Source organism: Vulpes vulpes, chromosome 8 (genome assembly GCF_048418805.1).
Source record: "Vulpes vulpes isolate BD-2025 chromosome 8, VulVul3, whole genome shotgun sequence".
In the NCBI taxonomy this organism is placed as follows: Eukaryota; Metazoa; Chordata; class Mammalia; order Carnivora; family Canidae; genus Vulpes; species Vulpes vulpes.
In genome coordinates this window covers 33115032-33140978 of record NC_132787.1, presented here as the reverse complement: position 1 = coordinate 33140978, position 25947 = coordinate 33115032, and the positions used below count along the sequence as shown (strand labels likewise).

The following is a 25947-nucleotide window of genomic DNA, read 5'->3' as shown; positions in this document are numbered from 1 at the left end:
GAAATACAAGGGCTGCTTAATTATTATGTTTGGCTCTTCCACATGCAGTAACTTAACAGTAATAGAAAAGACGTCACCTCTTTCCTGATCAACCTGTGTCTTCCCATCCTGTTCTGAGACTGTCATATGACACACCACGCTGAGTAATGAAGGTTCTTATTAAAATATATCTCTATATAGGGGCATCTGGGTGGCTCAGTTGATTAAGCATCCAACTCTTGATTTCAGCTCAGGTCATGATCTTAGGGTTGTAAGATGGAGCCCCACGTCTAGCATGGAGTCTGCTTAAGATTCTCTCCCTCTGCCCCTCCCCACCCCTGCACACTCTCTTTCAAAAAAAAAAAAAAAAAAAAAGGAAAGAAAGAAAGAAAGAAAATCTGGGGTGCCTGGGTGGCTCAGTCAGTTAAATGTCTGCCTTCAGTCCAGGTCGTGATCCCAGGGTTCTGGGATCAAGCCCAAAGTCAGGCTCCCTGTTCAGCAGGGAGCCTGCTTCTCCCTCTGCCCCTCCCCTTGCCCATGTTCTCTTCTTGTTGGCAGTCTCTCAAATAAATGAATACATCTTTTTTAAAAAAGATCTGAGAGGACTCATTCATCTATCACACCCTAATACAGGTGTTTTAATACATAGGTGGAGAAACGATGGATGGGTTGACATGGTATCAAACTAGGGACTGGGTGGACCTAGATAACAATGGGAGCCTAGGGGGTCTGGAGGGTGGGGTAAATGTCTATCACTGTGTATCATAATTTTTATTTTGAATGTTTGTCTTCCCCATAAGGTTATGAGTCCCTTAAGGACAGTGGCTATGTTTTTATCTCTAAATCCCTAGGGCATATAGATATTAATAAAAGTTTACTGAAAATAAATGGGTAAGTGTGTTAATAGAAAGTATCCAATACTTGAGGGATGCCAGGGTGGCTCAGTCAGTTAAGCATCCAACTCTTGGCTTCAGCTCAGGTTGTGATCTCGGGGTTGTGAGACTGAGCCTCACAGCAAACTCTGCATGGGTGTGAGGCCTACTTAGGATTCTCTCTCTCTCTCTCTCTCTCCCTCTGCCTCTCACCTCCCTCTCAAAAAAAAAAAAAAAAAAGGATTTTTAAAAAAGTATCCAATAAAAAAAAAAAAGTATCCAATACTTGAAAATAAGGCAAAGAGAGTATAGAATATCTTTTTAATATCATGCTAGGACATTGTTAAATGGGCTTCCCCTAAGAATTATTTAATTCTCTGGGAGAATGCATCTGTGCTTGATTTTGCTATTTACTACATGACTAGAGCCCAGACATTGTGAAGGTACATGTTAACATGGAGATTTCTGTATAGCAGAAAAAATAACCCAAAAGGTGATGAACTTATTGCTCTGTAGGACATTAACCAGATTTTGGTCTATCTAGCAATCTTATGTCCACCTTCTTTTAAAAAAAAAAAAAAGACAATAACAAAAGCCTACAAATACATATTTACTTAAATGCTCTTGGAACCAGCCTAATTATCTCACTGGTTCCTTCAGTAAGTTGATAAATCTCTGACATACATTCACCTTCTATTTGTATAAGTCATGATTTTATTTATTTGTTTGTTGAAGAGGAGGGCAGAGGGAGAGAGACAATATTAATCAGACTCCATGCCCAGCACAGAGTTGATACTAGGACACTGAGATCATGACCTGAGCCAAAATCAAGTCAGACGCTTAACCAACTGAGCCACCCAGGAGCCCCAAGGGTCATGATCTTAGCTTTCTGCAAATCACACTGACGGATGGATGAATATATGAATGATGAGAAACAAACAAAAGGACCACAAAGAGGCACAGAAGAGTGCAGCTAACAAACTTTGTGTACTTCACAATTCTATCTGGGGCTATTCCTGGCCAAGCATATCAACTGTGGTTTAGGCTTATTCTTGATTCAAAGAACCCTAACAACTGATTCTTTTCCATCATGAAATTACAAAGATTCACAGACCTTCTCATAGCATAGGAGGACCATTTTTATTTTTGACATTTTGTTCAGAAATTTAATGTCAAACTAGAATTTTTATAATGTTGAATTTTTACATGATTTGGTTAAAAAAAAAACAAACTCACATTTTCTGTAGAATGGTAAGCATCTGCTGGTCCTAAGCAGATACATAAGATAAGGCTATTTACTAATGAAATAAGATTAATGTCTATGAGGACAATAGTTATAACAATAGTATGGAGAATTGATAGTTATTTTGTGATAATGTGTCAGGTACCTGTGAGGTAGGTAAAATTATTAGCTCTATTTCACAGTGGGAAAAACTGAAGTTCCTACCCAATATCATACAGTTATATAGGAGTCGCCTCAGTATTGCCTCGCTCCAAAGCCCATGCTCTTAACCAACCAACCCTGGGGGCTTCATGCCTCAGGAGACCACAAAAGGCTGGGTCCTGAATTCAGAGTCAAACTGGCTATACATGGATAGGTCTTTCTTAACTCCTCAATCAAACACAGGAATGTGAAATTACTCTGCCACAGCCTCTTGCCTACCCACAGATACATCTGTTCAATATGCTAGCTCAGAAATATGTGACATAGTGAACATTTGGGGGAAAAAATCACTCCCACCATATACTGCACAGAGGCTTGGCATCAAAAGTGCAGTAGACACGTTGGTCTGGAAATACTGCCTTTACTCAGAATAAAGAATATAAGACTACTGGAAATTCATTACGACAGATGATTAACTGTTGTAGCCTTTAAATGCAGGATGAAAGCAGACCTCTAAACCAGTTTGAAATGAAGACAAGTTTGATCAATGGTATTAATTATTCCAAGTAACAAATCGTCTCCTTTAAATTTTAATTGTTGTAACTCACAAAATACCATGGTCATAGATATTCTCTCCTAGACCTTTCATGGTGATGTAGGCTTGATTTGTGTATATATGAAAATAAGAAATGCCCAGAACAGTGGTGGGTGACTGGCTTGCGTGAGCTCCCCAGAGCCAGATGTGCACATTTCTTCCCGACTCCAACTTCCATGACATCATGTTGCTATAAATCTGCCACGGTCGGAATGTTCACACCATGGAAAGTGACAAATGACACAAATCAGCGTTTTTTTTTTTTTTTTTTTTTTCCCTGTGCAGCCAGTTGTTACAGATTTACCAGCCTACGACTTCCAGTAAGGCAAGGTTTACAGGGAGACATATCCTGAAGCCTTGAATTTACAAATGGCTAAGGAGGCCACACAGGCATTTCAGAAGCTTCTTGAATGACTCTCTTGCTATCTGGCCCTCAGCTATGGGTTTGGTGTACACACTGAGCTGAGTGCTTTATGGAACTATAGAAGACCCAGGCAGCCACAAGCATGACTTTGGTGAGAGGGATCAGGAAAATCAGAGAGGATAAGATGTGTTTTCACAATGTGCCATCCAGATACAAGCTGCCAGATGAAATATAGGATGCCCAAGTAAGGGTGAATTTCAGATCAATGACAATTTTTTTTTACCATAGATATGGTCCATACAATATCCCATACAACATTCAACTGGTATCCTATATTTTTATTAGCTAAATCCGGCAAACCTACACCCAGAACGTAATCCTGTGCTGAAATACATCTATTTTTCATCTCACAATATAGGAATATTGCAAAGTGGATACATTTGCAAGCTTTGAAGTCAGACAGCTGAAGTGTAAATCCCACTTCTCACACACTAATTAGTTGTCACCCAGGACAAATTATCTAACCCTCTTGGGGTCCAGATAGTCACACACAGAGAGAGAGAGAGAGAGGTAGAGACACAGGCAGAGGGAGAAGCAGGCTCCATGCACTGGGAGCCCGACGTGGGATTCGATCCCGGGTCTCCAGGATCGCGCCCTGGGCCAAAGGCAGGCGCCAAACCGCTGCGCCACCCAGGGATCCCGGGCTCCAGTTTTATAATCTATAAAATGAGGATAATTAGTCCCTATCTCACTTGATTATTAGGAATATTAAATGAGATAATATATGCATAGGAATTAAATGAGTTGGTACAAGTCAATCTGCCTGGTTTGAGGAAAACACTCAAGAAGAGTTATTCCTGTATAGTTCTGTTTATTATCTAATATGCTGTCTGGCACATAGCAAGGGCTTAAAAATTTAGCACTCTCGAGGCACCTGGGTGGTTCAGCTGGTTAAGCATCTGACTTCAGTTCAGGTCATGACCTTAGGGTCCTGGGATGGAGCCCTGAATTGGGTTCTGTGCTCAGCTGGGAGTCTGTTTCTCCCTCTTCCCCTCTTCCAGTTCATGATCTCTCTCTCAAATAAAATCTTTAAAAAAAAAAAAAACAAACAGCAACAATAAACAAAGACAAAAACAAAAATAACCTAGCATTCTTATGAAGGTTCCTCAAGTTAAAAATAGGGGCACCTGGGGGGCTCAGCAGTTGAGTGTCTGCCTTAGGCTCCGGGCATGATCCTGGGGTCCTGGGATCGAGTCCCACTTTGGGCTCCCTGCAGGAAGCCAGCTTCTCCCTCTGCCTGTGTCTCTGCCTCTCTTTCTCTGTATGTCTCATTAATAAGTAAAATCTTTAAAAAAGTTAAAAATAGAACTACCCTATGATCCAGCAATTTTACTTCTAGGTATTTACCCAAAGAATAAAAAAATACCGATTCAAAGGGAAACATGCACCCTGATGCTGATAGCAGTATTATCAACAATAGCCAAATTATGGAAACAACCCGTGTCCACTGATTGATGAATGGTTGGTCACCCAATGGCCATTCCTAACTTCTCCCTTGCCTTCCAATCTCAAGAGGTGGAAAAGGCAAGATAACCATTTTCCACCATCCCTTGCAGCTAGGGATGATCCTATCAACATCATCTGCTTCTGGCAATAAGACAAGAGAAAATCTCTAGGAGGGTGTTGGGAAGTTCTTGGGAAAATATTTCTTTCTTAGTAAGAGGAAACAGGCATGTGGAGGGTGTTATCTTTCGTGGGCCTGGCTGCCCCTTACTTCTTATCTTTGTAAACTGTCATGTAAAGATGTCAGGGCACTGGGTGATATCTTATAAGGTCAAGGGATGTCCTGAGACTCAAAAAGATACTACCCAGTGTCCTGACACCGTGGTGCTGCTAGAAGAGCCACTGCTAGTCTTATTAATAAGCAGTATGCTAGGACTTTAAGACTCTTTGAGTTTTCTGTTATTTGCCTCTAAAATCATCCTGATTGGGGATCCCTGGGTGGCTCAGTGGTTTAGCGCCTGCCTTTGGCCCAGGGCGCAATCCCAGCATGGAGCCTGCTTCACCCTCCTCCTGTGTCTCTGCCCCCCCCCCCCAAGTCTATCATAAATAAATAAGTGAGGGGGAGGCCAGCCATGTGAAAATCAGAAGAGCATTCTGGGCAGAAGCAATGTGTGCAAAGACCCTGGGGCAGTAATAAGCTTGTTATACAGCTGGAGCATATGAATGTGGAAGAAAATGGCACCTGACATAATCAGAAAGGTAGGCAGGGGGGGATCAGATCACATATGGCATTGTAGGGCACACATATTAGTCCCACCGCAGTGAAACCCACTGCAGGTTTTATGCAAAGGAATGATAGGAATATGACCTGATTTATGTTTTAAAAATACAACTTTAAGGACACCTGGATGGCTCAGTGGTTGAGCATCTGCCTTTGGCTCAGGGCATGGTCCCGGGGTCCTGGGATCGAATCCCGCGCTGGGCTTCCCTCGAAGAGCCTGTTTCTCCCTCTGCCTATGTCTCTGCCTCTCTTTCTGTGCCTCTCATGAATAAATAAATAAAATCTTTAAAAAAAAATACAACTTTAATTGCTGTGTAGGTGGTTGAGAGGCGTAGGGGGCACCAGTTAAGAGGGCTATTACAATAACCTAAGTAAAAAAACAAAACAAAACAAAACAAAAAAACAATAACCTAAGTAGTAATAATAATGGCTTAGCCCTAGGAGTGATGTTGATGGAGAAAAGTAGATGGATACTGAAAATATTCTGGAGACAGCCAACATGATGTGCTGATGTGTGATGGAGTTTGGAGATAGGGATAACTCCTAGGTTTGAGAGTTTGAGATGAGATGAGGGGAGAAAGTCTGGGGAGCTAGAAATCAATAATTTTATTTTGGGTGAGTTGCATTCTTATTAGCACCCAAGTAGAGATATCCAGTTGGCAGATGAATATTAAAGTTTGGAGAAATGTCTATTCAGATTCTTTGCCCATTTTCATTAATTCACTCATCATTCTATAAATACTATTTTAAGATCACACCATGTGCCAGAATGTACTGTGGTAAGAATCAGGTATACAACAGCCAATAAAACTGTGTCCCTACTTTCATGAAGATCACAGTCTAATTATGATTATGTTGTGGAGGGATGCAGAGAAGAGTAATAAATAAGCAGAAGTAAAAACGGTAAATTGTAATCAGTTCTGTGAAAGAAAAGAGCAGAGCATGGCAGGAGGACCCTCTTTTGGGCAGGGTGGTCGAGGAAGCACTGGAAGCAGCCAAGACAAAGAAGAACAGGGCCACCTATAATAGACTCTCTAGGACTCCTGCTGCAGACAGATGATAGGACAAGGAAACTGAGTCAGGAAGCTGCCTCAGATCCCCAGCCACCTTTCAGATCCTAAGCAAGGTTTCAGGCTCCCTGGGGCCTGGCCTTAGTACTTGTGATAGGCTGTTTTCCTTGAGGCAACTCTCTGCAATCCCCACCTAATGGGGAGGGAAGGAGGAGGGAAGAGAAGAAAGGAGGTGGGCGGAGCCTGGAGGGACAAAGTGCCTCTGGGAACTTACTTGAACTCTTGTACCAGATGGGTTCCTCTATTCTCCCATCCCACTCCACACTATGTTCACATTGGGTCATTTAAAAAGGGCACAAAGGGCCTTCATTTATGCTTAGAGGAGGAAGGAAGCAGGGGAAGAGGAGGTCTGACTCACTCACCTGCAGGTCACTGCTCCATGGAGTCAGTGCTGTCCATTGATAACTGCAACTGGAAGACTCCACCACATCAAACAGCTGCAAGAAAAGTCACTGGGGTTTTGATTTGTGCTGTGCTCCTTGCTGAGATTTTTTTTCCTATCACCTTCTGAGAATGAACTCCGAACCTAAGTGCTGCCTTGTCTGGAGGAGAGTTGTATCACTGGACTCAAAATAACTGTTACCTTGGCTTTTATTTTCTGGGGGCTGAGTTCTCTGAGGGGATTTTTACAAAGGTTAGGTGGGAGAAACAAGGATGTCTGAACCAGGTGTGGCTGTGGCCCCTGGAGCCATGCAAAAGGCAGGCCTAGACAGTCACAAGAGATCTTTTTGGGATTACAAAAGGCTCTTAAATTTGATTATGGTGATGGTTGCGCAACTCTGTAAATATAACAAAAATTACCACCATGATCTGGAAGAAATGTATGCATTCCTGGAAACTTATAAATTACCAAAACCGAAACAGGAAGAACTAGAAAACCCGAATAGACCAATAACCAGCAAGGAAACAGAAGCAGTCATCAAAAACCTCCCAAGAAACAAGAGTCCAGGGCCAGATGGCTTCACAGGGGAATTCTTTTTTTTTTTTTTTTTTTTTAATTTTATTTATTTATGATAGGCACACAGTGAGAGAGAGAGAAGCAGAGACATAGGCAGAGGGAGAAGCAGGCTCCATGCACCGGGAGCCCGACATGGGATTCGATCCCGGGTCTCCAGGATCGCGCCCCGGGCCAAAGGCAGGCGCCAAACCGCTGTGCCACCCAGGGATCCCTTCACAGGGGAATTCTACCAAACATTTAAAGAAGAAATAATACCTATTCTACTAAAGCTATTTCAAAAGATAGAAATGGGAAGAAAACTTCCAAACTCGTTTTATGAGGCCAGCATCACCTTGATCCCAAAACCAAAGACCCCATCAAAAAGAGGAATTACAGATCAATATCCCTTATGAACATGGACGTCAAAATATTCAGCAAGATACAGCCAATAGGATCCAACAGTACATTAAAAGGATTATTCACCACGACCAAGTGGGATTTATTCCTGGGATGCAAGAGTAGTTCAACATTCATAAATCAATCAACGTGATATATCACATCAATAATAGAAAAGACAAGAACCATAGGATTCTCTCAATTGGTGCAGAAAAAGCATTTGACAGAATACAGCATCCTTTCTTGATTAAAACTCTTCAAAGTGTAGGGATAGAGGGAACATACCTCAACATCATAAAAGGCATCTACAAAAGCCCACAACGAATATCATGTCGTGTTCCTAAGGTCAGGAACACAACAGGGATGCCCACTCTCACCACTGTTGTTCAACATAGTACTAGAAGTCCTAGCCACTAGCAATCAGACAACAAAAAGAAATAAAAGGCATTCAAATTGGCAAAGAAGAAATCAAACTCTCACTCTTTGCAGATGATATAATACTGTATATGGAGAACCCAAAAGACTCCACCCCAAAATTGCTAGAACTCACAGCAATTCAGCAATGTGGCAGGATACAAAATGAATGCACAGAAATCAGTTGCATTTCTCTACACTAATGAGACAGAATAAAGGATTCAATCCCATTTACAATTGCACCAAAAACCATAAAATACCTAGGAATTTAGCCATTCTCACTGGTGAGAATAAACCTAACCAAAGTAAAGGATCTGTACTCTAACAACTAAAGAACACTCATGAAAGAAATTGAGGAAGACACAAAGAGATGGGAAAACATTCCATGCTCATGGATTGGAAGAATAAGTATTATGAAAATGTCTATGCTACCCGAAGCAATTTACACATTCAGTGCAATCCCCATCAAAATATCATGGACTTTTTTCACAGAGTCGGAACAAAGAATCCTAAAATTTATATGGGACCACAAAAGACCCCAAATAGCCAGAGGAATGTTGAAAAAGAAAACCAAAGCTGGGGGCATCATAATGCCTAACTTCAAGCTACATTACAAAGCTGTGATTATCAAGACAGCATTGAACTGGCACAAAAACATACACATAGATCAATGGAACAGAGCCAGAAATGAACCCTCAACTCTATGGTCAACCGATCTTTAACAAAACAGGAAAGAACATCCAATGGAAAAAAAAAACCAAACAGTCTCTTCAATAAATGGTGTTGGGAAAACTGGACAGCCATACACAAAAGAATGAAACTGGACCATTCTCTTACCATTCTCTTACACCATACACAAAGGTAAACTCAAAATGGTTGAAAGATCTAAATGTGAGACAATAATCCATCAAAATCCTAGAGGAGAACACAGGCAACACCCTTTTTTAACTCAGCCACAGTAACTTCTTGCTAGACACATCTTTAAAGGCAAGGGAATCAAAAGCAATAATGAACTATTGGGACATCATCAAGATAAAAAGCTTCTGCACAGCAAAGGAAACAGTCAGCAAAAATTAAAAAGCAATGGGAGAAGATATTTGCAAATGACATATCTGATAAAGGGCTACTATTGAAGATCTATGAAGAACTCATCAAATTCAATACTCAAGAAACAAACAATCCAGTCAAGAAATGGGAAGACATGAGCAGACATTTCTCCAAAGAAGACCTACACATGGCCAACAAGCACATGAAAAAATGCTTCATATTACTTGTCATCAGGGAAATACAAATCAAAATCACAATGAGATACCGCTTTACACCAGTGAGAATGGCTAAATTAACAAGACAGGAAACTACAAATGTTGGCAAGGATGTGGGAAAGGGAAAGCCTCTTACACTGTTGGTGAGAATGCAAGCTGGTGCAGCCACTGTGGTAAACAGTGTAGAGGTTCCTCAAGAAGTTAAAAATAGCTACCCTAAAACTCAGCAATTGCACGACTGGGTATTTACCCCAAAGATATGGATGTAGTGAAATGATGGGACACCTGCACCCCAATGTTCATAGCAGCAATGTCCAGTTGCCAAACTGTGGAAGGAGCTGAGATGTCCTTTTATGGATGAATAGATAAAGAAGCAGCATACCTACCATTTATATTGACGTGGATGGAACTGGAGGGTATCATGCTGAGTGAAATAAGTCAGAGAAAGACAATTATCATATGGTTTCACTCATATGTGGAGTATAAGAAATAGTGAAAGAGGGATCCCTGGGTGGCGCAGCGGTTTGGCGCCTGCCTTTGGCCCAGGGTGCGATCCTGGAGACCCGGGATCGAATCCCACATCGGGCTCCCGGTGCATGGAGCCTGCTTCTCCCTCTGCCTGTGTCTCTGCCTCTCTCTCTCTGTGACTATCATAAGTAAAAAAAAAAAAAAAGAAAGAAAGAAAAGAAATAGTGAAAGTTATCATAAGGGAAGGAGGGGAAACTGAGTGGGGAAAAATTGGAGGAAGACAAACCATGAGACTCTTGACCCTGGGAAACAAAGGGTTGTAGAAGGGGAAGTGGGGTAATTGAGTGATGGACATTAAGGAGAGCACGAGATGTGATGAGTAGTGTTATACTATATGTTGGCAAACCGAATTTAAATTAAAAAAAAAAATCACTGTCTTGTCCCCTTAATATGAGTGAATGTTATGCTACATGAATAAAGCTGTTAAAAAAAAGTAGGCCTGGGACCCTTGCCTCACTTCCTCACTACCCTCCAGGTAATGGAAGAGTACAGCTAGGGTGGATCCAAGGCACAGAGTTCCTAGCAGGGAGTAGAGTCCACTGCCCCAGGGGTGGTACCAAAGCAGAAGATCTACTGGCCTTCAAGGACACACACCAGCTCAGACCATAATTACATCTCTGCTATAATCAGAGGGGACACTGGGTGTTATACACAACTGATGAATTATTGAAAACTACATCTGAAACTAATAATGTACTATATGTTGGCTAATTTAATTTAATTTTAAAAATCAGAGGGGGGATACCTGGGTGGCTCAGTGGTTTAGCGCTGCCTTCAGCCCAGGGCATGATCCTGGAGACCTGGGATCGAGTCCCACATCGGGCTCCCTGCATGGAGCCTGCTTCTCCCTCTGCCTGTGTCTCTGACTCTCTCTCTCTCTCTGTGGCTCTCATGAATAAATAAATAAAATCTTTAAAATGAAAAAAAATTAAAAATTAAAAAATCAGAGGGGATCCAAGGCTAGAGGAACCACTCCATATATTTTGCTGTCTTTACTATCCCCAAGACCTAGGAAACAGGAAGAGAGTCCCAGCAATGTTCGTCACTGACTTTCCCATTAGCCTGGTAAGATGGAGCCTTGCTGTTATTTAAAGGAAATAATGTGTGTAGTAGGCAGAATGCCGCCCCCCCAAGATGTCCATGCCACACAGAAAAGGGATTCTGCATATATAATTAAGGTTATGAAACTTAAAATGGGAAGATTATGCTTGATTACCTAGGTGGGCACAAACTAATGAGCCCTTAAAAACACAGAGTTTTGTTTAAAAGATGAGAGAGGAGGCAAAAGAAGTCAGAGAATGATTCCAAACATGAAAAGGAGCTGACAGGCTCTGAGATACCAGGGGCTCACGTGTAAGAACCAGGGAGAGGCCACTAGGAGTTACGGATGGCCTCCAACTGATGGTCATCAAGAAAATGTGACCTTGTTCCTACAACCACAAGGCACTGGATTCTGCCAACCATTGCAAAGAGCTTGGAAGGGAAATCATCCTTTTAAAAGGAACAGAGGGTAGCCCGGGTGGCTCAGCAGTTTAGCGCCGCCTTTGGTCCAGGTTGTGAGCCTGGAGACCTGGGAGTCCCACATTGGGCTCCCTGCAGGGAGCCTGCTTCTCCCTCAGCCTGTGTCTCTGCATTTGTGTGTGTGTGTGTGTGTGTGTGTGTGTGTGTGTGTGTCGTGAATAAATAAATAAAACCTTTAAAAATAAATAAATAAAAAGGAACACCGTCCTGCCAACACCTTGATTTCAGCCTTGTGAGATTCTAAGCAGAGAAGCCAGTTAACCCACCCAGTCTGCCGACCTATAGAACTGTGACCTAAGAAATAGGTGTTATCTTAAGCCCCTGAATTTTTGCTACTTTATTCTGCAGTAATGGAAACTAATTCAATATAAAACATTTCTTAGATAATTCAGTATGAACACTAAAATTCATACCAGCCATTCTATCACTTTCTACTACCCCACCAGCATCTAGACTATCAGAAACCTTGAGAAGTTTGAACAGTGTAGTGCTTTCTGGTTTACCTTAAATCTGATCCTGAATATAATAAGCACTGAGGAGCAAGACAAGAGACACAGGTCTCATTTTTATATCATGGTAAGGACCTTAAGTCAATCAACTTCTCTGAATCTCCATGTCTATAATATAAATGAGCTGGTCTAGACGATTTCTGAGGTCCTTTTAGCGTTATGAACTAAAACTGATAGGTAGACTTTGTAATAAGCGACACATTCACTTAATTTATAATTCACTACCTTCACCTGGAAGAGAACTCACTCCAAGAGTGATGCACTTTGATGGGAGGAAAAGGAAGCTGGTTAGGGGTGCTAGGAATTCTGTGAGCTTCTGATATCCAAGATCAACAGTATGGGTCTCCAAAGAAGAGATGAATGTTCCCTAGAGATCAGCTAAGCAAACCACCCCTCCCCCTTTACCCCCGCCAGTTATCCCGGAAGTACCAACAATCTTACTGAAGATTCCCTGCAAGAAGAAGTGGTCTGGTCAAAGAGGACTTGCCATCTGTTTGTCTTCCTTTCTATCTACTACCAAGCTTCTCAGAGGGGAGAAACACTTACTAGAACCCCTGGCTATCCTCTACCAATTTCCCACAAGTCTCTTCCCAGCACATAATCTTTCAAAATCTGAAGAAAACAATTTGGCCAAGGGATCTGCACCTCCCCAAGTTCAACTTAATTCGTTACCACAGACATTTTAATAGCTTCTGTGTACTATACTTGTTGAGTCTAAAGTAGAAGCAAACAATTGTTTTGGAGGTAAGCACTAAGTTTGATTTTCAAGCTCAGATTTCAGTATCAACATCTCTAGTTCTATAATTTACATAGGAAAGAAGTGAGGAGGCAAAAACCAGACACATCATACTCAAAGCAAAGAACTACACAGCAGATGCAATTTTATAGCAATTTGAAAAGAAGGTGAAGTTTTTGTGAAGCATGGAGCACAAACACTGAGCAGAGAGTTACTAAGAACTCTGGTTTTCAGAAGCATTTCTGTTCTGTCTCACATCAAATTCACGGCACCACTCAGTAAATTTTGATTTGCACCACCTTCCTCAATCAGGGTTTTCCAAGAAAGCAAACCTTTAAGTTCATGGAGAAATTATATTTGAATTTGCATTCATGTGCATTTTTCATGGACAAATTATGCAATTGGACATAGTCAGCTGTCACTGCAAAATATGTTGAATGTGTATTTGCATGTTTCCCATGGTTAATATGCATTTTAGTATTGTACATTAACTTAGATGCAAGTCAAAATGATACTGCTATCATCCCCCAGAGCTTCTTACTTCAATCCCCTCTGCACATCAGCCACAGTTGACCCAAATCACCTCCACCAGCCATTTTTAGCCTTTCTTCCTCAGACACAGATGTGACAAATGTGTTCTCATTTGTCATATGACACACTCCTACAGATATATCCAGAATTATGTGCAGCTCTAGGAGCTTGACCTGTAACTCCAACACTGAGTCTTCAACTTAAGAAATCATATGGGAAGATTATGTAAATATCCTTAAATTGATTCTAATTAATTAAAAAATTAAATCACTAGCAAATCTTGGTATTTGATTTATTGGCAAGCAATTATTTGCAACAGGCATCCTTTGTTTGGGACATATTTTGATACCATAGTTGAGAAGCATTGCCCTGCTATACTGTAAGTATACACCTGAAATCTGAATTATTTAAGATTTGAGAGAGAGAGCGAGTGCGCACGCATGCGTGCACATGAGTGGTAGGGGGAGGCAGAGAGAGATAATCTCAAGCAGACTTCCTGTTGAACACAGAGCCCAAAGTGGGCTCCAGCTCAGATCTCACGACCCTGAGATTATGACCTGCGCCAAAATCAAGAGTCAGATGCTTAACCAACTGAGCTACGCAGGCACCCCTAAATTCTGAATTCTTGAAGGCTAAGGATGCCTGTCACAGAGAAATGGGGAAAAAACTGTAAAAGAGAGACACATGGTTATTTTTCCAACTGGACAACAGTGGGATACTACAAAACTATTATTAAAAGTCTACTAATGAGTACTTTTTCTGGAAGTAACTAACCTCCTACCTATGATCTATAAAGGCATTGATATTCCAGGTTTCATAGACTGCACTCAAACTCGAAAGTGTGTTTCCCTCTTTATATGTGGAAGAAAATAACACTCTGCATATTTAAATATGAAGAGGATATATAATGTAGTGATTGGGAGCATGGGCTCTTAGAGCTGTGGTTCACAGGTAATTCTGCCTCCCAGGGGACATTTGGCAATGTCTGAAGACATTTTTGATGTCACAACTGGGGGACGAGGGTATTACTGACATCCGGTCAGTAGAGGCCAGGGATGCTGCTAACCATTCTACAGTACTATGCGCCAGCCCCCCAACAACACAGATTTAGCTGGCCCCAAATACCAACAGTGCTGAGGGGGAGAAACCCTGCTGTAAAGCAACCTGCCTGGGTTTCAGCTCACCTAATATCTGTGTAGCCTCTACCAAGTTACTGAACATCTTTGTCCTTTGTCTTTGGCAATAAAAGCAGGATAATAATGTTACCCACCCCACTGATTTGTTGTGAGAATAAAACAGATAACAAAAAAAGGAGCTAAGAACTATGTCTGAAACAATGCCAATGCCCAACAAATGTTTACTTTCGTTATCACTGTATGTACTGAGAAAGACTGAGAAAGAAATATAACAAAGTTTTAACATGGATTTTTATTATCATTACCCTTCTGTATTTCCCAAATTTTCTAGAACTGTATTTATATTAACCTACTATCTAAAAACATATATTTAAAGAATGCAGAGGAAAGAACTTTACTTGTGATATAGCTGAAAGAGCAAAGAATTCAGATCCTGGCTCTATCTGCTACTGGGGACTTTGGGCAGGTTGTTCATTTCTCTGAGCTTGTTTCCTGATCAAAAACTGGGGCTAAGAAACCTATATGACAGAGTCTCTATCAGGATTACCCACAACAGACATCCAGTGCCTAGGAAAGTATGCTGAATGAGAGGCTCCATAAGATGATTGCTTTAAAAGTTTAGCCAAGGTAAAATGATTTCATAGACAGGAAAATATATTCATTATGGTATCCCTCTTTTACTTTTGAAACTGTCCTCTTGGAAAGACCACATCTCAGCTCGTGCCATTTTTTGCCTTGGTTCATAAAGCAGAAGTTTTGGGGAATCCCTGGGTGGCTCAGCAGTTTAGCGCCTGCCTTTGGTCCATGGTGTGATCCTGGAGATCTGGTATCAAGTCCCACATCAGGCTCCCTGCATGGAGCCTGCTTCTCCCTCTGCCTGTGTCTCTGCCTCTCTCTTTCTCTGTGTCTCTCATGAATAAATAAATAAAATCTTAAAAAAAAAAAAAAAAGCAGAAATTGTGTCCACACTCTGGTTCTCTTGTCTATTCCTTCCCCTTCCCTACATACACATATGCTAGGAAATGATCCAGTCGTTGGGCTGGCAGGGCCTGACTCCTTCAGCAGTGTTTACCAACAGCAGGCAAGTTACTGTAACTGAAAGACAGTGTGGTAGGCAGGCAGCACATGCCCGGCTGTACTGGGCTTCCTGAAGCGCTGTTCTTTTGCACAATTCACTCAGCAGGTAAGTGAAGGTAAGGAGGATGAGTGAATAGGACTCAAGGACCTACACCTTATCTACAAACCCTATTCCTTCCTCCTTAATGATCTAATTAGATGTGAGCAAAAGAAATAGGCTATGTTTGTGAATATTATCATTTTTTAACATAAACTCTACACCCAACGTGGGGCTTGAACTCATGACCCCGAGGTCAAGAGTCATGCCTTCTATCAGGAGCTCCCATAAAGATGACTATTTTAATCCTAATTAGCCTGCTAACTTGAATTCAAATTCTAAGTAACCTTTCAAGATATCTTGAGACAATCTTTTGCACTCAAGTCCTAACTGCCATGGTCTGGGAAAGGCAGCCTGGTTCCAGTCTACTCTGACCCTAACGATCCCAGGGTTTTCTGGGGAGGAGTCCTATAGTCTGGTGAGCTCTCAGTTCAGTATTCTGAGGACTGCGAACCACAGCTGATTAGGAGAGGCCTGCCAGGGGCAGGAACTGACCTTCTCATCACATTCAGTCTCACCCAAGGTGAACTATTTCAGTGTTGGGAGATGTTGCCAGGCAAACACCAGAGGAAAATGAGACTCTGAAGGTGCCTGTATATCTAGATATAAACAAAAATACCAGAAGAACTTCATTCTAAAGATAAATAAAAAGTCAGGGGGATGGATCTGTAATCCCCAGGAAAGAATTTATAGATACTTCTTGAACTCTAGTGTGCTTCTGCTCCAGGGTCAGTCTGACTAGCATACACAAATTTCAGATATAATTTTGACTGTTGCCAAGGTCTCTCCCATTACACATTTACCTCTTCACTGTCCTCCCTATGAGCACATGCAGAACAATTTAGGCATGGGTTCCTAAACTGGCTCCAGCAGAACACTTTCAGAGCTTTCACAAATGGATATTGTGAGCTTATCATAAACCAGGCCTTGTGCTAAGTGCTAGAAACCCAACAATGGGCAGCCTGGGTGGCTCAGTGGTTTAGCACTGCCTTCAGCCCAGGGCGTGATCCTGGAGACCCAGGATCAAGTCCCACGTCAGGCTCCCTGCATGGAGCCTGCTTCTTCTCCCTCTGACTGTGTCTCTGCCTCGCTCTCTCTCTCTGTCTCTCATGAATAAATAAATAAAATCTTTAAAAAAAATAAATCTAGAAACCCAACAATGGAAGATATGATCCCTTTGCTCAAGCAGCTCACTTCAGATGACTATAGTAGCATAAAAGTGGTACTTGTCCCAGGGAAACAGATTTCAACAGGGACCAAGGTTTTAATATGAAGTTCAGTATTGTAGGGGACACAATCACTTTTAAAATATTCTTGAGTGAAACCCTGAAGGGAAATATTAATAAAGAATTTCACAAATTTTAGATTTCTATCCCTTTTCTTCCTCCTTGTATCTCTGACCTAGTAACTCCCCTTAGTTTTCCCACAGCATATAAGAATGAGATCAGTCATCATTTATTGTCAAGAACCAGAAGGGAAACTACAAAGACCAAAAAGAAGAAATCTTTATGTTTCAGAAATCTCTAAAAGTTAAGAAAAAAAAAATTCCTCCTCTTTTTGCCCTTAAAAATCTAAAATAATTTGCAAAGAGAGTAATCTATTCCCTTGAAGTATGGTAACATTATTTTAAAGCAATAAATCTAGTCCATTTGATACCATAGTTTATATTCATCATTTTTAGAAGTTTTTAATCTATTGTATTTTGAAAATCAAGTAAGGATTTTTTTTTAAAGGTAGAATGTTTAGGCTAGTCTTATTACTAGATTCAGAGGATGAAAAAATGTTAAGTTTGATTTAAAAAAATCAACCATGATGTAATTCTAGATTTCTTTTTTGCCTTTGGACATCATTTGGTCACCATAGTAACACAGTATTTTACTACCAGATATCTATACAGCACAAAGGGAAGAGAAGAACAGGCAATTATTTACTGGGTTATTTGCGGGGGGTACGGGGTGATGGTGGTAGTGGTATAGGGAAGGTGATTACTGAGATAACTTAAGATTAAATATAGATTCCACTGGAGATCTGTTTTTTTTGTTTTGTTTTGTTTTTGGAGATCTGTTTTAGCCAGGCAAGCTGATTTGATCTACTAATAACGTCGACTGAACAAAATGTGTAACGAAATCAACTGCTGACATCATTTGAAATAACACAAGCAGAAAAGAAGCATAGGTTAGTAGTTAAAATCATGGACTCTGGGGTCAAGTTTCTTGGTTCAAATCCTGTTTCTACTATTTGCTAGCTGTGTGATGCTGGGAATGTTCCCTAACTTCTCTGGCCTTTAGTTTCTTCATTACCAAAATGTGGGCACTAATGTCTCCCCCACTGGGCTATTATAAGGATTAAATGATTGATTATTTGTGCTTTATAATGATGTCTTCTTGCACACAGCAAGAACTTCGTAAGCATTTGTAAAAGATGAAATAAAATTTAAATTTGCTAACTCCCCTCTTTGTGCTGAGTAGAAATGGTCAAAGGTACCAAGATCTGAGTACAGGGAAGATTATTTTAGCCTGTAACTTTGGAAGATTCCTTTGAGAACTTCCTGGGAGACTTCTTGATAGCTATTCTGAAAGATTTGGAAGTCAATGGCACTCTACTATCCCAAACCAGAGCTGGAAATAATGATAAGCTCTCCTGGTATCAGGAACATCAGAAGGAAGACAATTGCACAGCACAAAGAAACAGCACGCCTGCCCACTCAGGCTCTCTAAACCATTGCCAATAACCTCTGGGAACATGGGCAGAGAATAAGCAACTGGAAAGGGAAAAAACAAGATTTTATTGCAGTGAACAACAAAACGTAGTTGATTTCAGTAATATTATTTTTTCCTCTTTCCAGGACTTAAAGTAAAAAATCATTTTCATCAATTAGTGCTTTATTTTATTAATTATCACTATACACAATTTTCCATCAAATTTTCTTCAACAGGCACTTACTTTGATGAATCTCATTTTACAGAACTATCTAGGTATCTTTTCTAGACCTGTAACAAATCTAAAGCCCCCCAACCAAATTTAAGCCAGGACAAAATCTCCACAAACTGCCTGGGAAAAAAAAGAAGGTATTATGTCCTATAAGCCAAATTTCAGCCGCGATACCACGGGATCCCTAGCACATACCTTCATCTGGACTTGATTTCAGAGATGGTCTCCTTGGGTCTTCTCGGTCAGGAATAGCCCTCGCATAGGAGTTTGGAGAATACCATACATCACCAGGAAAGCTTGGGAGCACGTTCATTTCTGTCCTCTGCCTTCCCCTTGGCTCATAGCCTGCTTCCTGGTAGGAAGACAAGATGACGCTGTGCTGGGTTGACTGTTAAACCATCTTCCCGCCCCCAGCCCCACTCTCTTGGTGCCCCTCCCTTCTCCTTTCCAAGGCTTTGGAATGTGTCACATGGGAAATGGATCATGTGGCTCAAGGGGAGAATGGGGCCATCTTCTACCTCCCTTCCCCCACTTTTCCTTTCAGGAGCAAAGCAGCAGAAATCTGTGACCTGATTGGCTCTAACCAAAAATCTCCATATGAAAAGGAGAAAATTCAACCCAAACCTTCAGCCTTCTCCACTTTCTTTTTTGTTTTATTTTTCATCTGAACATTTTATTCTGGACATTCAGAGTTGTTTGGTGGGGAGGGAAATGATACTTTCTGCCCAGCCTTTCTTTCTTTCTTATCAATACCCTAACGTGACAAGGTGTTCCCCTACTTCCCTCTGGAGCCCCCTTAGCACATCGGAGACAAGAGTGTTCAGCACCAAGGACAGCATTACAACCCCTTCCGTCTTCATTAAAGCCTTTTGTCTATTTCACTCTCAGGTAAATAAAAATATTTTTAAAATATTTCTCTGATGTCTTGTGTCTAAATATAAGTCAGTCCACATATTTAGGGCTCGGACTTCCCCTACTATCAACTTATTGCTTTCCTATAAATATAACTTTTATATTTTATTAAACCCAAAGACCATCCTATGCTTATCCTACTACCCACCCACCCCTTAGATATGCTCCATGTTTTTTTTGGGGGGGGGGGGGGGAGAAATGCTCGTAAGATAGTTTACTATGTGTCCATATATCTATGCTTATAGACAAAACAAATCAAAACAAAATATAGAAACACACAGGATTTTTTGAGTGTGTATGTCAAGAGGTCCTTAGCCTCATTCCTAGGCCTCAGGCAGGGCTGAAATAGAGAGGCAGGGAGGGAGCCTGGTAGAGGCTGTTTTGTGCAGGGTCTATCCGGCTTTGCTGACGTCCCTGTTGCCATGGTGCTAGGTAACTGCAAAAGGGGATGATTTCTTTCAGAAGCGGTCACCATGGGACCCTGCTTACTAAAGAAAAGGAGAGGGGAAGAGGACTGAATTGCTGAGGAGGACTTTCAATTAGCATTTTCAGAGCCAAATTTACCTAATGGGCCCTTTCCTTACTGAATTGTTGCTGACCCTAAATCTTAAAAGGATTCTGGCAATTAGTATGGACACTGTGATGGTCACTCCCTCCATAGTCCACTGCTTCTTTCCCTAAAAATCTATTTAGGTGCAACTAAATGAAAATGCCAGCTTCACAGAATGACTGTGGAGTGCCATCCCAAAGTAGGGTGGAAGGACACAGGAATCTACTTCTCCTTACGTTGGGGCTTCTGATTTTTATGAAGTCATTCATCCAAGTCCCAACAGCCTTAATTGGGAGATACTTCAGAACCACACCTGGCTGTTGATGCAAGGAACAGTTTGCGAATACAATGTTATGGGAGAAAGGACCAATATTCTTTAACGTGAGTTGCTGAATTAATTTTTTTAAAGATTTTATTTATCCATGAGAGACACAGAGAAAGAGAGAGCGTGACAGAGACACACCAGAGGGAGAACCAGGTTCTATGCAGGGGGCCTGATGTGGGACTCGATCCCAGAACTCCAGGATCACGCCCTAGGCTGAAGGCAGGTGAGCCACCCAGGGATCCCAATTATTTTAAATAAAAATAAATTTGATTAGTTTAAGATCCGTCCTTTGGATAAAATTTGGACTGCCTCAAATGAGGATGTGTAATGTTTGTAATGTTTGTGTAATTAGGCTGGCATAAAATTGATTTTTTAAAAGATTTTATTTATTTATTTGAGAGAGACAGAGATTGAGAAAGAGAACACAAGTGGGGTGGGGTGAGGGGCAGAGAGAGAAGCAGATTCTCCACTGAGCAGGGAGGACGATATGGGGGATGTGAGGTTCCATCCCGCCACTCATGACCTGAGCCCAAGGCAGATGCTTAACCAAATGAGCCACTCAGGCATCCGGAATTGATTGTTTCTAATTCAGAGTCCTTACCATGGCAATTCTAAATATTGGGGGGGGGGGGGGCAGATATACTTTCAATGTGCAGGAATGCAAACTCTGTTATAAAGAAAAAGGGGGGGATCCTTGGGTGGCTTGGCAGTTTAGTGCCTGCCTTTGGCCCAGGGCTTGATCCTGGGGTTCCAGGATTAAGTCCCACATCGGGCTTCCTGCATGGAGCCTGCTTCTCTCTCTCCCTGTGTCTCTGCCTCTCTCTCTCAGTATCTCTCATGAATAAATAAATAAAATCTTTTTTTTTTTTTTTAAAGAGGTGCACAAGGGAGCTGGAGTATGATTTCAAGAAATCGAAGTTCCTTCCTGTCTCAACATTCACAGCTGAGGACATATTTACTTCTTTTATTTTAGGAGAAGAGTCAGGTTAATTCCAGTTTTTCTATGTAAGATTCAGAGAATTTCAACTCTGCTAATTCTGACACTTGCTCCTTTCAGAAAGTTCATTTATCAGGAAAGCAGGATAGGTGTTTGAAGAAATCCTTAGAGAGCCAGCAGGATGGTGACTTCGATATCATCTCCCCTTTCTTAGCCAGTAATAATAACAACATAAACAGCTAGTATGTAACGTGTCCTAGGTGTTCAGCACATGTCATTTAGTCTTCCTATCAAACCAGAGGTACTAGTATGAACTCTCCTGTTTTATAGATGAGACTGAGGCTTCCAGAGGACAGGAATATGCTCCGAACTACACAGCTACTTAGTGTGGGAACAAGGCTTTGGAACTATTTAATCTGACTCCAGAGCGGGCACACTATACTATGCTATTCTGCTTCGTGAATAATGGATTGGACTAAAATAACTTGTTGATGTAATGTAATGTGATTCACTATGAAGAGCCTCTGACAGGAGAAATAAAAAAAAATTGCTTGAAATTACTTAAGATTAAAAAAAAAAGACCAAATTATTCATTCCTTTTAGTATGATTGTATGTGTACATCATAGCTGAATGATAAAATAATCATAATTTTTCAAGGAATCATAATCCAGAATATTATTAAGGATGTTTATAAAACATGTGGTGTAATATAATTCTGCCTAAAAATCTTAAATTTGTAATCACCAAACTTATTCCTGGTCATCTGGAAGAAAATAAAAGGACAGTGTCTTCCACCTGAACTCCTAAAACTCCACAGTACTTGTAATTGGGGTAATATTTTTTTTAGGGGTAATATTTTGAAAATGATTTATAGGATTTTTTTCTCCTTTGCCTGGGAATCTATTTGCCTTGGAAACAGGGAGTGTGGCACTGTTTCAAGTTACAATGGAAATGGAAAGAAAGAAGAAATTAATATATTCAGCTTCTGAAATTCAAAACAGGAGTGTGCAGCAAGACAAAAGCCTGGAAATCCAAGCTGTTCTTTTGAAAGTCATTCTTGAAATTCCTTTATTTATGCCTTAACTTGTCATCAACCAAACATAGGAGAATTTGCTTAGAGTGTTTGGTACTCTAGAGAGGTCTTCAGGCTGGGGCAGACAAAAAACTTTTCAAGGGGTCCCAGAGCATGCAGTTAGTTTTATTGGAACAATTTCTGGATCCTCAACTTCCACAAGTACACTTTCTAAAGCTGATCTTCCTGAAAACCTGTGCAGTCAAGATGTCATACTGATTCTTGGTTCCTACCTACTAGTTTTCCTTCCATTTTACCATAGAATGATGAACTCTCTTCCACCTTTACCTCAAATACTACAGTGGTAACCTACCTGAATTTAAAAAGCTCCTGGGAATGGAAGGAACAACTGGAATTATTGGAGATGCTCTTGAGATATTAGTGGCTAGCCCCAATAATTGAGCAACAAATCCTTTTAAAATCATGAGCTTTCTGATTGCTTTAAACAGAATTGAAAGCAAATCACTATCCAATTATCTACCAAGAGATTCATTAAAATAGTTTTCTTAAAAGAAAGCTCTTTTTACAGAAGAATGCCAGCTAATGAATGCAGAGTATAATAGCCAGGGCACCATTTCTGCAGCCCCCAATGAAATAACCTACTTAGGCAAGGACTAAAATGGATATTCAAACTATCAAATGAAAAGCTGTTGAAAACAGGCTGTTTGTAGATTATTTACAAACTGCAAAAGGAAATGTATCCTTTTCCAAGGTGAGACTGGAAGGCAGGAGTCACCATCTTAATCAGGTGACCAAATTTAGCATCACTAAAAGTGAGACAACCTCAAATTATGTGCCTAACATGAAGTAATGTGACCTACCCAACATTAATAATCAAGTATTCTTCCTAAAAATGTTTAACCTGAGTGTAATTAAACCTCTATTCATAATGTCCAGTTTTTTAAAAAGGGCAGGGGTTAGAAAACAAGTTATAAGACATTATGAGGAAATAATCAGCCAAACTGAGACTACAGAATATTCTACAAGGGGACTTGTGTGGATTTATCAAAAAGTCAATGTCGTGGGCCATCTGAGTAGCTCAGTCAGTTAAGTGTCTGACTCCTGATTTTGGCTTAGGTGATGATCTCAGGGTCGTGAGATCAAGCCTTGTGTCAGGCTCCATGCTTATATTGTCTCTCCCTCTCCCCTCTATCCCCCACCCCACCACTTGCATACTGTCTAAAAAAAATAATAATAATAATTAATTAATAAGTCAATGTCATGAAATAAAAATTACAAAGGTATGATATTTGCAGGGCATGCTGTTACAGATTCAACGAGACTAAAGACCACAACATAGGATTTACTGAGATGCTGACTGGGGAGGGAGAAAGAATGGATATAATGCAGATATAAAATATTGTTGGGACAACTGGGGAAATGTGCATTGTGAAATGGATATTAGATGATATCACAGAATTGTTATTTATATTACGTGTGAGAAAGGAATTGTGGTTTATGGGAGAATTTTCTTATTGTTAGGAAATGCTGATGTATTCAGGATAAAGTGTCAAGACAAATGCAAGTTACCCTCAAACGGTTCAAAACAAGAAAATTGATGTATGTACATATACAGAAAGGACAAGTAAATATGGCAAAACATTAACAATTGGTGAATATAGGTGAAGAGCATATGGTTGTTTATTGTACTCATCTTTAAATTTTGTCAGCTGAATGAAAAAGTAATAAATACTGCTCTACAGTAGAACAAGGGACACGCCACATGGAGTCTCGCTTTCCAGCACAGTGTAGTGAGAAAGAAAGATAAAGGAGACTAAAGCTGTCAGGAAAGTAGGCTCGACCTCTTTCAAAGCTAAAGTTGGACTGGAGTGTATTCATTTTCTACTGTGGCTGTAACAAATTACCATAAGCTTAGTGGTTTAGATTTTTTTTTAAAGGTATTTTTTATTTATTTATGATAGTCACAGAGAGAGAGAGAGAGAGAGGCAGAGACATAGGCAGAGGGAGAAGCAGGCTCCATGCACCGGGAGCCCGATGTGGGATTCGATCCCGGGTCTCCAGGATTGCGCCCTGGGCCAAAGGCAGGCGCCAAACCGCTGCACCACCCAGGGATCCCAGCTTAGTGGTTTAAAACAAACAGATGTATCATCTTACAGTTCTGTAGGTTAAAAATCTGACTGGGCTAAAATCATGGTGATGGTAGGGCTGCATTCCTTTCTGGAAGCTACAGAGAGAATCTATTTCCTTGCCTTTTCCAGCCACTCACATTCCTTGGCTTGCAGCCCCCTTACTCCATCTGTAAAACCAACAACTTTGGGGATCCCTGGGTGGCTCAGCGGTTTGGCACCTGCCTTTGGCCCAGGGCGTGATCCTGGAGTCCCGGGATGGAGTCTCACGTTGAGCTCCTGGCATGGAGCCTGCTTCTCCCTCCTCCTGTGTCTCTGTCTCTCTCTCTATCATGAATGAATGAATGAATGAATGAATGAATGAATAAAATAAAATAAAATAAAATAAAATAAAATAAAATAAAATAAAATAAAATAAAACCAACAACTTTGTATCTCTCTAACCATTATTCCACAGTCACATCTGCCTTGGACTCTGGCCTCAGACTGGAAAGATTCTTTCAAGGACCCATGTCATTAGAATGGGCCCACCCAGAAAATCGGGTAATCTCCCCTCTCGAGGTCCTTAACTTAATCATATATACAAAGTTCCTTTTATTTTTATAAGGTAACATATTCACAGGTTTCAGGGATTGGACATGGACATCACTAAGGGGCCCTTATTCTGCATACCAATGAGCTACTTCCATGTTGGGAGGATCTCTACCTCTGGTACTCTTTTGGAATGACTGCCCAGGCCCCTCATATCTCACTCTCTGCACTTTCCATGGCTGTTTGGGCCAATGGCAAGTCTCTAACAGTGTAGTCAGAGAGAGAGCAGTCCACTATCCTAAGGTGTTTCTGTTTCTTTGAAGCATGGATGCTGAACTAACCATCATGGGTTGGGGGGCTGCCATGGCCGGCTGAGGTGACTCCATAGCAGGGGCCAAGGGGAAGCTGAGTCCACAAGAGGAAGTACCCAATACTCCCTGGGAGATTTGCCTAAAGCCAAAAATGGGCCATGAATTCATCAACTGCAGGCCAGCAAGTTCCCCAGGGATCAGGCCCATAGGGGGTATCCTGCCAGAAAACTGCCAGTATATACTCTAGGTCCAGAATGAAACCAGGTGATACGATCTCTCTCACCAATTTTGCACGGATGTGTACATTATCCCTCTCCACCCTCCATACAAATGGATGTTATCTTTAGAGAAGACGCAGGACCTCCTTAGGAGGTATTATGAAACATGCAACATTTTTATCCAAAGGACACTTATGCAACTTAAAAGAATTATTTTTTTAAAGGATTGTTTAAATAATGAAATTGAACTATATTTGAAACTGAATTAGACACTTTGGGTTTTTTTTTCCTGTAACCTAACAATTGTGGTAGGTTATACGTGTGTGTGGTGGTGGTGGTGGTTTTAAAATATATCCACAAATTCTTTGATATGCCTCCCT

General features: G+C 40.9%; 1 protein-coding gene across 5 annotated transcripts in view; it reads right to left on the bottom strand.

The window, feature by feature from the left end:
- GPR19 (G protein-coupled receptor 19) overlaps positions 1-25947 on the bottom strand; it is a 39859-nt gene that overhangs the window by 6232 nt on the left and 7680 nt on the right. For 2 of the 5 annotated variants that reach the window (XM_072766018.1, XM_072766019.1), the window contains exons 3-4: positions 18819-18975; positions 6911-6985 (exon numbers count right to left, since the gene is read on the bottom strand). The gene's annotated coding sequence lies outside the window, so the exon portion shown is untranslated. Of the gene's footprint in view, positions 1-6910; positions 6986-18818; positions 19030-25947 lie in introns of those variants that run through there. The other 3 variants (XM_072766016.1, XM_072766017.1, XM_025995202.2) reach the window with 2 other exon arrangements.